The following is a 9,766-nucleotide window of genomic DNA, read 5'->3' as shown; positions in this document are numbered from 1 at the left end:
ACTATGTTGCAGTACAGCTTGCAGCAGTATTATTAATTACTTGACTAATACGTATTAAGGTGATCATAAAGACAAAACACACACCTTGCGTGTTTTGTTGCAGGCAGTTGTATACACATTGTAAGGAAGTAGGTTTCTAAATCATTCGCGGTGGTCTAGTGGTTCTAGGCGCGCAGTCCGGAACCACGGGACTGCTACGGTCGCAGGTTCAAATCCTGCCTTGGGCATGGATGTGTGTGATGTCCTTAGGTTAGTTAGGTTTAAGTAGTTCTAAGTTCTAGGGGACTGATGACCACAGAAGTTAAGTCAAGTAGTTCTAAGTTCTAGGGGACTGATGACCACAGAAGTTAAGTCCCATAGTGCTCAGAGCCATTTGAACCTAAATCATTCACTGTTAAGAAATGAATTCAGACATATTGAGGGCCCCATTTCATCCAGTGTAAATGTGTCCCACTAGAGACTGCCACTATAACCACATGAATAGTGCCTTTTGACAAAGATCGAGGGTTTTCAACATAATGTTACCCTGCTGTTGGCATGTACCTATTTGTGCCATGACTCATTAGTCCCAGGAATCTTTTTCTGTGCTTTGTGTTGCCCAAGTCAATGTTCCTGTGCTCATGCTAATCTGTGTGTCTTGTCATGTGCAGTGAGCAGAAGAGTACAAACTCTGTGTTACCATCCAGATGACAGCTGTATGGGTCTGACACTAGTTCACAGCAAACAGGTTAACTCGTAATACTAAATTAGGTGGCACAGTAATGAAAGCACTGGACACATATTCATAAGGAGTCTGACTGAAATCCCCTTGTATAGATTTTCTTCGTTTTCCTGTAGTTGCTTAAGCTACTTGATGGTGTGGTTCCCTTGAAGAGGACATATTTATTTCCTTCGCTCCATTTCAAATCACATCCGTATCTATGTTAAGTCAAATTTTATTCTACTTTCCATCCTTTCTATAGTTTTACTCTTACAAATACTCACAATATGCAACAGCTAATGAACAAAGGAGAATAATTTGGTGGTGCCACAAAATGACATTAATGTTTGTGCACTAAATGAAAGGAGATATATAATTTCTTGGCATCATAATAAACTACAGCCTGAATTAGACCAGCACATTCGTAATCTGATTGAAGAACTTAGTTCAGCATGTTTTGGCTTAAGACTCAGTTCTCATTTATGTTGATAAACATCCTCAGAATCATCAGTAAAGAAAATAAGTGTGAGGAATATGAGTGTTATTTTTGTGAGGGATGTTGTGGTATAGGCTCCACAAAAAGTGATGCCCATTATTTTAGATGTTGCAGTGATTGCTAATGTCACCATACAAAGCTGCAAAAACAGCAGCCAATATTGAAACCTCAATCTGATTTGGCAGTCATACTGAAAATAGTATCACATTTGTAAAATGTAGATAGCAGTAATTATGTAAGGACAAGACTAGAAACCTATTACAATCAAGCCTGCTAAATCAGTAGAAATATTCTGGAGATAGAGTTTCTTGCTTTGTGAATGTACAGAAGTCTTCTGATAACCCAAGTCCAAAAGCAGAATGGTAGTGTAGGACCTAAGATGCAAGACAAGACTAGAAAGTAAAGGGCTGTGATAACCATGAAGGTTTTGCTACATGATAGTAGTGTGGGCAGGGAATGACTGAAATGGTACAGAACTCTTTGTTTGTTTACTAGGTAACAAGTACACTTAAGCCAAGTGAAGGGCTCAGTGCCGTCACCTGTTATTTGAACCCGTTGGTGAAAGATTTTGGAAAAGATGATCAAATAGTAATAAAGGGAGTGCAGGCAGCAGTTGGGACCATAACTTTAGCTATACAAGTGATGGTGATATCAGGTACATTACTGAGAATGCACTTCATTTTTGTAAAGGTTGCATCACTCTTTGAACTTTACAACAAGCCTTGGGTAGAGCATTGTGTGACATGCATTAATTCACAGTACAGAGAATCATTGAAGAAAGGGGGTGACTGATGTACTGCCCCTGACTCATCTGCATCATTTCATCAGCTTAGAATGAAAACCGTGTTTCTCAGAAATAAAACAAAAATATTTTTATTGCATTATTAGGCAGAAAACCTTGTATCTCAACTTATTAGTAAGCCAATGAGAGGTAATGACCCATGTGCTGCTCTCTAGTGAGGAAAAAAAGAAACCACATATATTGTTAAGCAATTATATGAAATGAGAAAACCACACATAACTTTTCTGAAATACGGGGTTTCCAATATCAGATGACAATATGCTTTTTGTATGTCTCATCACAATGTACATCTTAGTCCAGTGATTTGCAAATTTGTAATGGTAAATTCTTCCAATATACAGAGTTGCAAAGTAAATATACATAATTGAGAAACAGTTACTGCTTTCACAAATCTGTGGATGTAAAAGAACGCACATTTAGTATCTACCATCAAAAAACAAGAAATCATATGAATGAAAAAGCTAGACCTCTATGTCAATACAAAAAATTAAAGGTCAAATAATCAGCAGATGTGTTATGGTTATGAGAATATCATACCGAAATCACTGATATTAAAGCTATATTTCCAGGTGGATACAAGTTAAAATCACAATATTGTAGAACTAGCAAACAAAATGGATGAGTGGTTGTAAGCAGTTAAGTTCAGATCACAAAAGCAAACTGTGTGTATAACAGAAACACAACAGTGACTTGGTCAAAGCATTCAGAGAAAATATGTGGGAAGTATTCTCTGAAGGGATTTATGTGGAAAACAAAGTTGATGAAAATTTTAACTATTTCTGATACGCATTTCATCAATAATTTAATTTTTGTTTTCCACTAAACAAATGAGGCTACAGTTAAACAAAATCAGGGCAAAGGAATGGGTAAGATGTGGGATTAAAGTATGTTGGGCTAGGAAATGAAACTTATTCCTAATTCAGGTAACCAGTCATGACTAATATATTATAAACATCATAATTCTACAACCATTTTAAATTTCACCACTATTAATATCTAGAATGTGACAGCATATGTCACAGTATTTAGTACACTGTAGCCAGAGAAAGATGGCAGGTGACACAGTAATATACCGAACTAGAACAGCATACAGCTATATGGTTTATGTGGGTCAATGAAGTGTCCTCCCAGGCCATTCATATGGGAAGTTTCTCGTATAAAGGGAAAACTATGTTCAATTGGATACAAGAATTCAGTGAGGATCATAAATAACCACAAACAAGTAGCATCCTGGTCACCCTTCATAGTTTCTCAGTGATGTCATATTGTGACATGGGAAAGAAACAATCTGTGGAGACTGTTGTATGACATTCACTATGGCATGTGCCATACATTGTTCTCAAGGAGCTGGGCACAGGCCTATTTCCAAGCAGATGAATTTCCATAAAGTTTGTCCATACTGAGTACTGGTTCCAGAGCATAAACAGATAAAAATTGGTACATCTATCCAGTACCTCATGCTTTCATGCTTTACACTGTATCATGACAGAGGATGAGTCCATGGGGTAAGCAGTACCAACCTAAGTCTACGTTATCCTCCATGGAATGAGAGTATCCCTCCATGGCCATTGCACAAGAGATCATTTTTTGAATAAGTCACAAGAATTCTTAGCTTCAGACTTTCAAGGACATGTCAAAATGTGGGATAAGTGTTAAGAATATGGTGAAAGTGTTAAGAATGTGGTGAAAAGTAAGATAAGTTTCAGGCTGATGCTCATGTCATTGCTATCACCAGGGTTTGCGACTTACCCTCATAAAGAGTGGTGTACTCCACTGTGAACACATCACAGGCATTTATGTATAGCTTAAAAATACATAGTTCCACAAATAGAAATGCTACAAGTAGGTAATTTTGTGAAACATAAGCAGGTTCCAAATGTGTCATGTGCATTGGTCATTGAATGACTTGTACCATCTGAAATATTCATTTCTGGCCATTGATTCCTGTCCTCAGTATGATCAGTTCAGGATATTTTGGCCCAGTCTGTATTTTGGTACAGTCTGTATTCCTTATCAGACCAACAGACCACAAACAAAATGCTGAACAGTCCCAATCCAAACTTCAAGCTGGTTCTTTGCAACATCCCCGGAATCTCAGAAACACAAGCCATTAAAGAAAAGAGAGAAAACAGTGACACAAAATGAGATATAATAACAATCTCATTTACATCCAGATCCATTTCTCCCAACAAGTCTTTCTTCGTAGCTTAGAATATGATACAGAGATGTTATTGTTATAACGTCAAGTTTAACACATATATTTCAGAATGACACAACACATATAAGTCACAGAGTAAGTTGACAAGTAAGACATGTGTACACATTAGGATTCAAATGAGCACTGAGTCCCAGTCTAGCGGCCACTGCCCGGCTGGCCGCTTAGGTGGCGCAGCTGCTGCATGGCTGGCAGACAGCGCCGGATGTAGAGGATGTGCCAAATTGTGCGACGGTGCTTTGGATAATCGGTGAGTCACAACACTTTTCCCCCCTTTGAAATTGTTGCGCTGGTCCTGATGGAGGTGTCCTGGAGATGGCTAACGTCCATAGGTATTGTTTGACTCACTGTAAAGTCTCGAGGAGGAGGCTTCCCATATGGATGGAAGTGTCCCCAATGATAACGGGTCAAGATGACAGGAGATGTAGGGGTCGAATCTGCTGGGGCCCCATGCACCAATCTGCCCGTTGCGGCAAGTCCAGTTGATATAACAGGAGACATGGGCGATGTATTGGCGTCCGTTGGAGGAGGAGGCGAGTAGATTGGCTCTGATAGAGGATGGTCATCTGCTTCCTGCATGGGCACGTCTCCTGGTGGCATCCGTTCTTGTGATGGCATCGCGATGACAGTGAGAGAGCTGCGTTGTGAGTATTGAGAGATGCCAAGATCCCGAGCATCAGGTAGAGCCGAAGGTGGTGTAGCGGCATTCGGAACAGGTGTTGCCAGCACACGAGGCCGAAGCTGGTCCGAATGATGCACTGCAACACCCGTGTCCATCTGGATTTCATACAGGCGTCAGCCACGGTGTCTTAAGATGCAGCCCGAGCTCCATTTTGGCCGCCTGCCATATCCCTGTACCCAGACAAGGTCGTCGGCGGTGAGCCAGCCAAGTGAAGGCACCCGTGACCGTGAGGTGGAAGGCCGCAGAAGATGAAGTAGCGTGCAGGGCTGTCGGCCATGTAAGAGCTCAGCTGGGTTGTGATCGCCCATGGGGGTGAAACGGTAAGACGCCAGGAACTGGAGAAGCACATCATCAGCAGCAGAAGAAGTCAGGAGTTTCCGCATCTGAGCCTTAAATGTGCAGACCAGTCATTCAGCCTCACTGTTTGATTGTGTATGGAACGGCGGGGCCGTGACATGCATAACGCCATGACGAGCACAAAAATCCGCAAATTCAGAAGAGGCAAATTGTGGACCATTATCAGTAACAAGAGTAGAGGGGAGGCCTTCCAAAGAAAAAATGCGGGCGAGAGCACTGGTGGTTGCCGCAGTGGTAGGCGATGTGCAACGGACAATGAAAGGAAAGTTAGAGTAGGCGTCAATTACGAGGAGCCAATAAGTACCTAAAAAGGGTCCTGCAAAGTCAGCATGACTGCGCTCCCAGGGCTTCTCAGGCAAAGGCCACGATGACAAAGATGACTCAGGGCAGCGGCCTGTGACGCACAAGGGCCACAGGCAGTGACCATGTGTGCTATTTCGGAGTCGATGCCAGGCCAGTACACATGACGGCACGCCAGAGATTTTGTGCGAGACACACCCCAGTGCACCTGGTGAAGGAGGCACAAGACCAAAGCACGTAAAGACGCAGTTACCACAACACACGGTGAAGCATTGTCAGTGAAAAGGAGGATAACACCATCCCTAGCCGTGAGGCGGTAGCGCAAAGCATAGTAGTTCCACAATGGATCAGAAGTCTTAGTGGACGGGCGATCTGGCCAACCCTTCTGAATACAGCGTAAAACCCAGGAGAGGGTAGGGTCAGAACCCGTAGCAGCTGCCAGCCTGTCCCCAGTGATGGGGAACTCTTCCACAACCCGCTGCTTGGCAACATCCAGGTGGAAACACAAAAGTTCGTCCATATCGAATGCCAGATCAGGACCCATGGGAAGGCAAGACAGAGCACCAGCATTTGCATGTTGAGCCGTCGGCCGGAAATGAATCTCGTAATTGAAACGAGACAAGTAAAGAGACCAACGCTGGAGGCAGTGTGCAGCCTTGTTGGCAAGTGAAGTTGATGGATGAAACAAGGAAACAAGTGGTTTCTGATCCGTAACAAGATGAAATTTTGAGCCATAGAGAAAAACACCAAACTTATGAAGAGCATAAATAATGGCCAAAGCTTCTTTTTTAAGCAGATGAATACCATCCCGAGAGAGTTGAAACCCCAAGTACATGATAGATGCCTGAAAAATTTGTGATTTCTGTAGGTTACACTTAAGACCGGCAGTCTGTAAGACATGAAAAAGTGTGCGGAGATGTTGAAGATGTTCTTCAGTGGTGGAGCCAGTGACAACAATGTTGCCCATGTAATTGATACACCCAGGGACAGGGAGCAATAATTGTTCCAAGAATCGCTGAAAGAGAGCAGGGGCACTAGCAACCCTGAATGGCAAGCGTTGGTATTGATAGAGGCCGAAAGGCATGTTAAGGACCAGAAACTGCCGGGAAGCAGTGTCGAGAGGAAGTTGATGATAAGCTTCTGACAGGTCAATTTTAGAAAAATATTGGCCTCCAGCAACTTTAGTGAACAGTTCTTCAGGATGAGGCATAGGGTAAGTGTCGATGAGGCATTGAGCATTTACAGTGGTTTTGAAATCACCACAGAGACGAATATCACCATTTGGCTTTGCAATGACAATGACAGGAGAGGACCACTCACTGGAGGGGACAGGAAGCAAGACCCCTGAAGTAGTGAGACGATCCAGCTCCCATTTTATCTGATCATGAAGGGCCACAGGAATGGGCCGGGCCCAAAAAACTTAAGCCGAGCAGTGGATTTGAGCGTGATATGAGCTTCAAAGTCGTTTGCACGGCCTAATCCAGGAGAAAAAAGGGATGAAAATGTCATCGACAAGGAATCCAATTGGGCATAAGGAATATTGACAGTAATCTATGGAGAACCCAAAAACACGAAAGGCATCAAAACCAAAAAGATTCTCTGCGTTACTCTGGTCGACCACAAATATGGGAACAATGTGAACGATGGATTTGTAAGATACCTCAGCATTAAACTGTCCCAAGAGAGAAATCTTCTGTTTATTGTACGTCTGTAATTGCTGAGTGACAGGTGACAGGAATGGAGAACCCAACTGAAGATACGTCTGAGAATTAATTATAGTGGCAGCAAAACCGGCATCCACCTGCATGTGAACATGTCGACCAAGGATTTGGACAGTGAGGAATAACTTCCCTGAAAGGGAAGAAGTGCAATTGAAAGACATCACAGAAACAGAATCAGTGTCATGTTCATGAACGTCAAGTATGTGGTCGGATTTGCAAATGGAAGACACATGACCTTTCTTTTTGCAATTGTGACACACAGCCCAACGTTGGGGACAATCCTTGCATGAATGTTTCGTAAAACACCGTGGACATGAAGGAAGTTGCCGGGGGTTTTGCTGCAGTTTCTTAGCGGGTTGTTTACGGTTAGGCTGAGGCTGCGCGTGGGAGTGCACTGCGGCCACGTCGGCCAGCGGGGATGCGCCGCACACGTCGTCAACAGCGCACAGAGGTTGTATTTCCCCAACATCACCACACGCCTCTATTTGCGCCCCAGCAGCGCGAGAAATTTCAAAAGACTGCGCAATGGAGAGAACTCCATCTAGAGTCGGATTTGCCAACTGAAGGGCACATTCTCTAACTTCTTTGTCGGGCGCCGATCGAATAATAGCATCCCGTGCAATCGTGACAACAACCGATACATTTGAGGTGAAATCCAGGAAAGGAACAGAGACTTACATGGTTGTTTGTCCATGACATGAAATGCCAAGAAGTGCTGTCCAAGACGTTTTTCATAATCACACCAGTCTTCTGCCATCTCGTCGTAAGGAGGAAAAGGAGGTATAGCCAATGACGAGAAACACCCCGCATTTGACACCGTGACGAAATCGTGAATCGCTGCTGTTAGAAGCGTTTGCTGTTTAAGGAAATTTTGCAATAGTTGCTCTACAGTAGCCATGGAAACCTGTGGGTCAACGGTGAAAAGGAAAAATCCCATCATCATCGCTAATTGTTATAATGTCAAGTTTAACACATATATTTCAGAACGACATAACACATATAAGTCACAGAGTAAGTTGACAAGCAAGACATGTGTACACGTTAGCATTCGAATGAGCACTGAGTCCCAGTCTAGCAGCCGCTGCTCGGCTGGCCGCTTAGGTGGCGCAGCTGCTGCATGGCTGGCAGACAGCGCCGCACGTAGAGGACACGCGTAATTGCACGGCGGCGCTTTGAATGATCGGCAAGTCACAACAGTTATCAAATAATAATACACTTATGGCCTAAATCATAACACTCTCACCTTCTAAAATAGGAAATGCCAATAAAGCTCAACATTCATTAAATGTAGCATGGAAGTTTCATGATTATACCCTGTGCACAAGATACAAATTCAGTACATGTATTAAGATGACATACTTTCACTTTAAGGAAATGATCAACTGTCTAAATCACACTTTTGCCTTGCACCTTTATGGGAGTCAATAGCTTGGTTTCTATCATCTACAGGTGTGTGTGACGAACTTCACAGTTTTTTTAGTTCCAACTAAAAATATGGTAATTTATTTAACATCTCAACTTTTCAGTCTACAGATTGATTGCTTTTTGCCTCAATTATGGGTATTGCTATTGGTTTTGTGCTTTCTACTAGTAATCTCTGCAGCATGATCCATTATATTTCCCACCTAATGTCTAATTGTGGCAGCTTCTTATAGGCACTGTGGAACTGCAGTACCCCATGTTCCTACTTGACACTATTAATAACATTTAATATAATGAGCCCTTTTCCCTTTAATTCTTTCTGTATACTTCTGCAATATATACTCTTTAAACTTGATGTCAGTAGCTACCCCCCAGTTTATGAAAAACATACAAATATCTTTGTATGGAACTGAGCACTTCACAGTTCCAGTGGTGTGGTGTTTGTCTGTCATTTTCATGTAAACATAGGAAGCTGTGATAAATTTTCAATGCACCATTTTCTTTAAATGGCATTGGAGGTGTAGCTATATAATAATGGGACTATTGCTTAAAACATTTTATTTCAAGAAGACACGTATTTAATTTTTGTCAGTCTCAATATACCCACTCATCTGTCCCTGCAATGGTCCATGTGAATTTTCCATTGATGTAAATGGTGTTGGAAGTCTTCCTCTGAGAGCTGCTTTATGACACATGCCACTTTTTCTTTTACTGCATCAATGGACTGAAATTTTGTTCCTTTGAATGCAGATTTGATCTTGGGAAATAGATAAAAGTCGCATGGAGCTATATCAGGCAAATAAGGTGGGTGGTCTAACAGAGATGCTGTGCTTCACCAGAAACCTGTTAACAGCCAATGCCATCATTGCTTCAAATCGAGATTTGCTTTTTCACTTGCAGTGTAGTTGGGCCCTTCCACTGAATGGATTGGCAGTTAGTTTCTGGATCATTAGTGAAAACCCAAGATTTTTCGCATGTTGTCACTCTTTCCAAGAAATTAGGATCATTTTCGGTGGTATTCGAAGTGTCCATACAAACATTTTTATTAGATTCTTTTTGTTTGATCATGCG

Source organism: Schistocerca cancellata, chromosome 8, assembly GCF_023864275.1.
Source record: "Schistocerca cancellata isolate TAMUIC-IGC-003103 chromosome 8, iqSchCanc2.1, whole genome shotgun sequence".
NCBI lineage: Eukaryota > Metazoa > Arthropoda > Insecta > Orthoptera > Acrididae > Schistocerca > Schistocerca cancellata.
This window is presented reverse-complemented; position numbering follows the sequence as displayed.